General features: G+C 44.3%; 1 protein-coding gene across 5 annotated transcripts in view; it reads left to right on the forward strand.

The window, feature by feature from the left end:
- Nucleotides 1–1,778: 1,778 nt before the first annotated feature.
- The window catches only part of Pcyt1a (phosphate cytidylyltransferase 1, choline, alpha), a 54,444-nt gene continuing 49,880 nt past the window's right edge, over nucleotides 1,779–6,342 (forward strand). For 2 of the 5 annotated variants that reach the window (XM_013019452.1, XM_013019455.1), the window contains exon 1: nucleotides 1,779–1,857. The gene's annotated coding sequence lies outside the window, so the exon portion shown is untranslated. Of the gene's footprint in view, nucleotides 1,923–2,183; nucleotides 2,261–6,342 lie in introns of those variants that run through there. The other 3 variants (XM_013019453.1, XM_013019454.1, XM_013019456.1) reach the window with 3 other exon arrangements.

The raw sequence follows: 6,342 nt of genomic DNA on the forward strand, positions 1-6,342 counted from the left end.
GCAATTAGTATCTTTTGTGTTTTAGGCCATATATATATTTACATATGTGTGTGTGTGTGTGTATATATATATATATATATATATATAATTTTTTTTTTGCCAGTTGGGGCTTGAACTCTGGGCCTGGGCACTGTCCGTGAGCCTCTTTGTGCTAGGCTTGCACTCTACCACTTGAGCCACAGTGCCACTTCCAGCTTTTTCTGCTTATGTAGTACTGGGGAATTGAATCATCAAATCTAGGGCTTCACGCATGCTAGGCAAGCACTCTACCACTAAACAACATTTCCAGACCAAGGTCTTGTATTTTTTAATATGTTAATATGTACTCATATTTTGAAAACAGAAAAAAAGCAGGAAAACTCCTTTTAATTGTTTAAACACAATCAACTGTAAACATTTGTATTTTTATTTGCAGAGTTAAAAAATCACTGAAAAATTGCACATCTCATAATGTCACACGCAGTTATGTCATTTTGTTAGGATTTTGGGAAGTACAGAATAATAGTTGTATTTATTCCATTAAGTTATATCATAGGTATTTTTGCTGTTTCCTTATTGAGCGGCTATTTCAAATTTTGCACTACTATAAAAATACAAAGATGAATTTGGTTGTGCGTCAAACTTTCCTTTATATTTTGAATTTCTCTGAGTTTTTGTTCAGTAACTGCCATCCTGTGGTTTACACAGCTTATTAGCTTGTTTTAAATGCCCATCAGCATCTCCAGAGTTGGCTAGTGTGGAGTCTGAGATGTCTGAAGCTATGAATTAAGTTAAAACTTCGTTAACCCTTCTAGATTTTTTTTTTTTTTTTGGTCCGGTCGTGGGACCTGAACTCTGGGCCTGGGCGCTGTCCCTGAGCTCTTCAGCTCAAGGCTAGCGCTCTACCACTTGAGCCACAAGCCACTTCCAGCTTTTCTCTTATGTGGTGCTGAGGAATCGAACCCAGGGCCTCAGGCATGCAAGGCAAGCGCTCTACCGCTGAGCCACCTTCCCAGCCCCAGCCTTGTAGATTTCTACGTTGGTTACTACCCAACTCCCACTATCTTAGTCATGCTCTTCCCCTTAGAGGCCCAATGTCTTCTCCAGCTAGCTGGCCATATTAGGGGCACTTGTTCAAATACCTTTTTGCAACTCAAAAAGGAGGAGCTCAGATTTGGAGCGCTTTCTTAAGCTCCAAGCAGACGCACACATGTACCATCCTTTCTTAGCCACTCGCAAGTCAAGCATGTAGACCCAAAAATGATCCTGAATGCATCCAAAATTCTTTTCCATATTTCTTCATTGCCCTACATTATGGAAACTAGAACGCCTCCTCCAAAGGCTGGATCTGGCCAAGGAAAGCGTTCCTCCCAATGTTTCCCACAAGCGTCCTCGAGCCCACTGCCGCCCTCGCCTGCGGGGAGATCCTGCGCGGGTGTTCGGGCGTGCCAACCACGCCCAGCATAGCAAGAAGAGTGTGCTCACCGGCGCGGGCTGGCAGCTCTAAGTCCGCCATCACTGGGGCCGGAACGGCGGCCCCGCACACCCCAAGGCCAGAGGCCTTTCCAGCCCACCCCTGCACCCCACGAAGAGGAGCCGTCTTCTCGGCGTGCCCTGGTTCCAGCCTCGCGTGTTTCCGCCGGGTCACTTCCCCCGGGGAGCTGCGGTGGAAGCGGAACTATCGCGTCAGGGGTCGTGTTTTGCAGGGATAAGCGGTCGGATTGACAAGGGGGCGGGAAGCAGGCGGGACTTCCGGCCCGCTGTTCCGTCAGCTGCCTTCCCGGGGCGTCACCCCGCAACCGCTTCAAGTTCCCGGGTGGGTGACGCGGCGCTGCGAGAAAGTCGGCCGGGAGCGGAGCCGAGGGCGCGCGAGCAGCGGTGAGCGTTCCGGGGTTGCACGTACTCGCGGCTCAGCTTGCGGGGAGACTGTGACTGAAGAATGGGTCGGTGACAGCGAGAGGGTGAAGCGGGGGCTGGCGGGCCACTGTGACCGAGGTACAGTGACAGCCAGGCGACTGTGACCCGAGGGTGGCGGCCCGTGGGAGCCCGTGACCCCCGAGCTGGGAGGTGCGGGCCGGAGGCTGCGGCGGGACCATGACCTAGGAAGTGTGAGGCCGTGAGTGCGAGGGGCCGTGACCGCGGGGCGATGACTCTCTGGAGGCCTATAGATGGACAGTGAGTGGCAGGGGACTCTGACCGCAGCGAACGACCATGAAGCAGCCACCGCAAGGGCACGCGGACCGAGGAGCAGTGACTTTGAGGGGCTGACGTGGAGCCAAACGTGAGACCAGCAATGGGGGGGGGTGATACTAGTCTTGAGAGTTTTGTATAGAGTGCCATTGATTGGCTGTTAACTTGGTAGAAGAGGGTTTTATTGCTGCTGCTGCTGTTTGTTTGAGGTACTGGCATTTGAACTCAGGGCCTTTCACTTGAGCCACACCCCCAGTACTTTGTTTTAGTTCTCCCCCCCCCCCAGGTAGGGGTTCACATGTGTGCTTGGCTGACCTCAGCAATCCTCCTACTTATTTGTTGGCATAACAGCAAGTATCACTACAACCAGCTTGTTTTGTTCATATAGGGTCCCTCTAACCTCCCCTACACAAACCTTGAGCCTGATCTTCTTAATTTCTGCCTCCCAAGTTGCTGGGATGACAGGTGTAAGTCACTGTGTTAGGTAGAGAGGTTTTTGGTGGAAACCACACTCACTGGTCAGACAGACCAAGTGTAATTTTTTTGGACAAGTTTCTTGTGGGTGGGAAACTTACCTCACTGCTGAGTTTATCATTGAGTGAGTGGTAAGTTTGGGCTCTATAGATTAAGCCTCCCAAACTACTGGTTCCATCCTGCTGTTAGGTAAAGTCAAGTTAGTGGATGACACCTGACATTTTATTTAAAAAGGAATAGGATAGAATTTTTCAGTGTTCATATACTAAGGATAATATTTTTAAATCAAATGTGGTTTAGTTATGTGTGTTTGAGATTGTGCTGTAAAGTGGATTTAGCGCATGTTAAAATATATGAAGCAAAATGTAGTTTTTAAAATTGGAGAAACATTAGGTTCGATTTTTCTTAAGGTCTAAAATGTAATAATTCTATGACTAGGGGACTGTTTGGAAGTACAAAAATGCAGTTGAGGAGAAATGGATGTGTGGGTAGACTCTTATCAGACAGGCTTAACTGAAGAGAGTTTCTTAGGGGGCTGGAAGGTGGTTCAGTGGTAGAGCGCTTGCCTTGCATGCATGAGGCCCTGGGTTCGATTCCTCAGCACCACATAAGCAAAAAGAAAAAAGCCGGAAGTGGCACTGTGGCTCAAGTGGTAGAGCACTAGCCTTGAGCTGAAGAGCTGAGGGACAGTGCCCAGGTCCAGAGTTCAGGCCCCACGACCGGACCCAAAAAAAAAAAAAAGAAAACCGGAAGTGGTGTTGTGGCTCAAGTGGTAGAGCGCTGGCCTTGAGCTGAAGAGCTGAGGGACAGCACCCAGGCCCAGAGTTCAGGCCCCACGACCGGACCCCCCCCCCAAAAAAAAAGAGAGTTTCTTAAATGTAATTGAAAGTGTCTAGTTATTGCTAGAAATGAACTCAGGATCTTTGTGGAGAGAGGCAAAGTCATATTGAAAAAAGTAGTGACATTTATAGAGACAGTGAGAAGTTAGGAGTTTATGATAGGAGAAACAGGATAGGAATGAGGCTTGGTAAGGGACAGAAAAACCTTACTGGCAAGAGTAATAGCAGTGGTAAGGTATTACGTCTCTACCTATTATGTCTCTATATTTAGTGATTCTGTATACATGGTTTTGGTAGAAAAGAGCTAAGTGTCAGAGGCTCATCCTTTAATCCCAGTTACTCAGGAGGCTGAGATTTGAGGTTTGAAGCCAGCCTGGGCAAGAAAGTCCTTGAGACTCCTACCTCCAATTAACTGCAAATGCAGAAATTGTGGCTCAATTGGTAGAGATCCAGTCTTGAGCAGACAAAGCGAAGGTGTTCAAGTCCCAGTACTCAGAGTGGGGGAAGGAGAATTGCTAGGAATAGATATTGAGAATGGAATTTGGTGTGGTAATAGTGATAAACACATGATGACTATCATGAGGAAGAAAAGTCAACCAAAGGAATATGCTGAGTGCCTCACCCATAGTGAATAGATTATCACCCGCAAGAGGCATTAGTGTATGTAGCTATCTAACTCCATGATTTGTCCACTGGAGATTAATTCTGATTTACTGGACATTCTCTTTCATGAAGGTTGCTAAGAATGCAGATGAACTTAACTAAAATGAGTGTTAGTATCTCCTACTCTCTTATAGCCTGTTGTGAAGGTGCTACCAATTGTGCTACTAGTGCTTGAAAAGAAATTTAACTGAAGACATGTTTCATTTTAACTTAACATACAGCATATGAAGCCAATTGCTTATCAATTCTTACCCTCTATACAGTTAGTAATATGGGGAGACAGTTCAGAAAGGTTGAGAATGGTAGTGGATATCCTGTTGGGTAGAAAAGGTTTAGTTATACTTTCTTTCCAGAAGAGTGGGTATTTATTTGACCTACATTCTAAGAATTCTAAGAATTTTTCTGGAACAGAATATGTGCTTCAAGGTAATGAACTATAGAAGAGAAGGCACTTAGCATTGGAGACTATATTACTCCTGGGGTCCTTTGTGTTGGCTTAATGAATTAATTCTTTACATTCTCTTTAAAAATCCTGTATGATATCTTGGTTGATAAAGAAGCAAGCTTGTTTCCTCTCAACTTACGATTTCTCCTTGGGGTTTTGTTTTCTTGGGGGTCCTCCTCTTTGAGTATGTGATTCCTTAAGGAGAATGGTCTAATTGCATAGAGCCTTGGGTTGATTCTAAAGTCCCAGGTTACTTCATCTGATGCTAACATTGACTCACTCTGTGATTATGAGAAGCATTATTTCTTTTTACTTGTTTTACATTTCCTAAGTAATTGAATTGGCATGTGTGTATGTATATGTATATAACATATGCATATATGTGTGTGATATATATACAGAGAGAGAGAGAGAGAAAGAGAGAGAGAATGTTTTCCCTCTCCTCCCTTTTCTTCTAGTAACCCTCTTATAATCACAAGTTGAAAGTTCTATTAGTTTAAGGCTTTCTGTGTTTGAATTAGGATGACTGCCAAAGAGCCAGGGGAAATCATAGATCTACAAGGCTGTTTAGTCACATTCATAAGTACTAGCAACCACTTTTGAATTGAGGACTGCTAAAAATAGTGGCATCTAGTCTTTGCTCCAGACTTGAGAACATGAGTGCATGTCCTTTAACAGAAAACCGGGCTACCTTGCTCATGTGATTGTGTTTGCCTACTTTTTGGCTGTATAGTCAGGATCTTAATCTCTTTGTGGGGAGGTCATGACTCCTTGGCAGTATGATGAAACTTCACGAAGTCTCATTTATTTTATTTTAGATTCATCATGGAATGGATTTTTTTATTTTTTAATATGTTTATATTGTGAAAATACAGAGGGGTTACAATTACGGGGTAAGATAACGAGCACATTTCTTATCAAGCATTGTAGCCTCCTGCTTTGTTTCCCCTTCCTGTCTGTTCATATCCTCCCCCTCAGCCCCCCCACCAAAGTTGTAAAGTTCGTTTTTCGACATAACGACTTGTATATCTTATTGTTGCAATGGGTCCTCCTGTATCCCTGTTTTAACAATTTGTTTTTTCCCTTCCCCTCCACATATACCAACATCATATATAGTGAAAGCAGGGGTTGTACCATGGGGGAGGGACATACAAGGCAACAAAGACATAATCTTATAAATATGTTAGAAACAATCGCATGAAAGATCTCTTTTTTTTTTTTTTTTTGGTCAGTCATGGGGCTTGAGCTCTAGGCCTGGGAGCTGTCCCTCAGCATTTCAGCTTAAGGCTCATGCTCTACCACTTGAGCCACAGTGCCACTTCTAGTTTTCTGGTGCTTTTTTTTAAAAATGGTGATTAAGTGATTACATAATTTCCCAAATTTCACAGTATTGTGGAATAATGATGCTCATATGAAGTCTTTTTTAGAATAATATGTTTTTCTTTATTTTGGTGCTGGTACTGGGGCTTGAACTTAGGACTTGGGTCCTATCTCAAGCTTTGTTGCTTAAGGTTGACACTTTACTACTGAGTCATAGCTCCAATTCCAGCCTTTTTTTGCTAGTTAAATGGAAATAATAGTCTTGAAGATTTTTCTTCCTAGGCTGGCTTTGAACCTTGATCCTCAGATCTCAGCCTCCTGTATAGTTTGGATTATAGTTGTGAGCCACCAGCACTTGACTGAAATAATTTTTTTTTAATTTTTTATTTTTGGATCCGGTCGTGGGGCCTGAACTCTGGGCCTGGGCACTGT

Source organism: Dipodomys ordii, unplaced genomic scaffold (assembly GCF_000151885.1).
Source record: "Dipodomys ordii isolate 6190 unplaced genomic scaffold, Dord_2.0 Scaffold45, whole genome shotgun sequence".
Lineage (NCBI taxonomy): Eukaryota > Metazoa > Chordata > Mammalia > Rodentia > Heteromyidae > Dipodomys > Dipodomys ordii.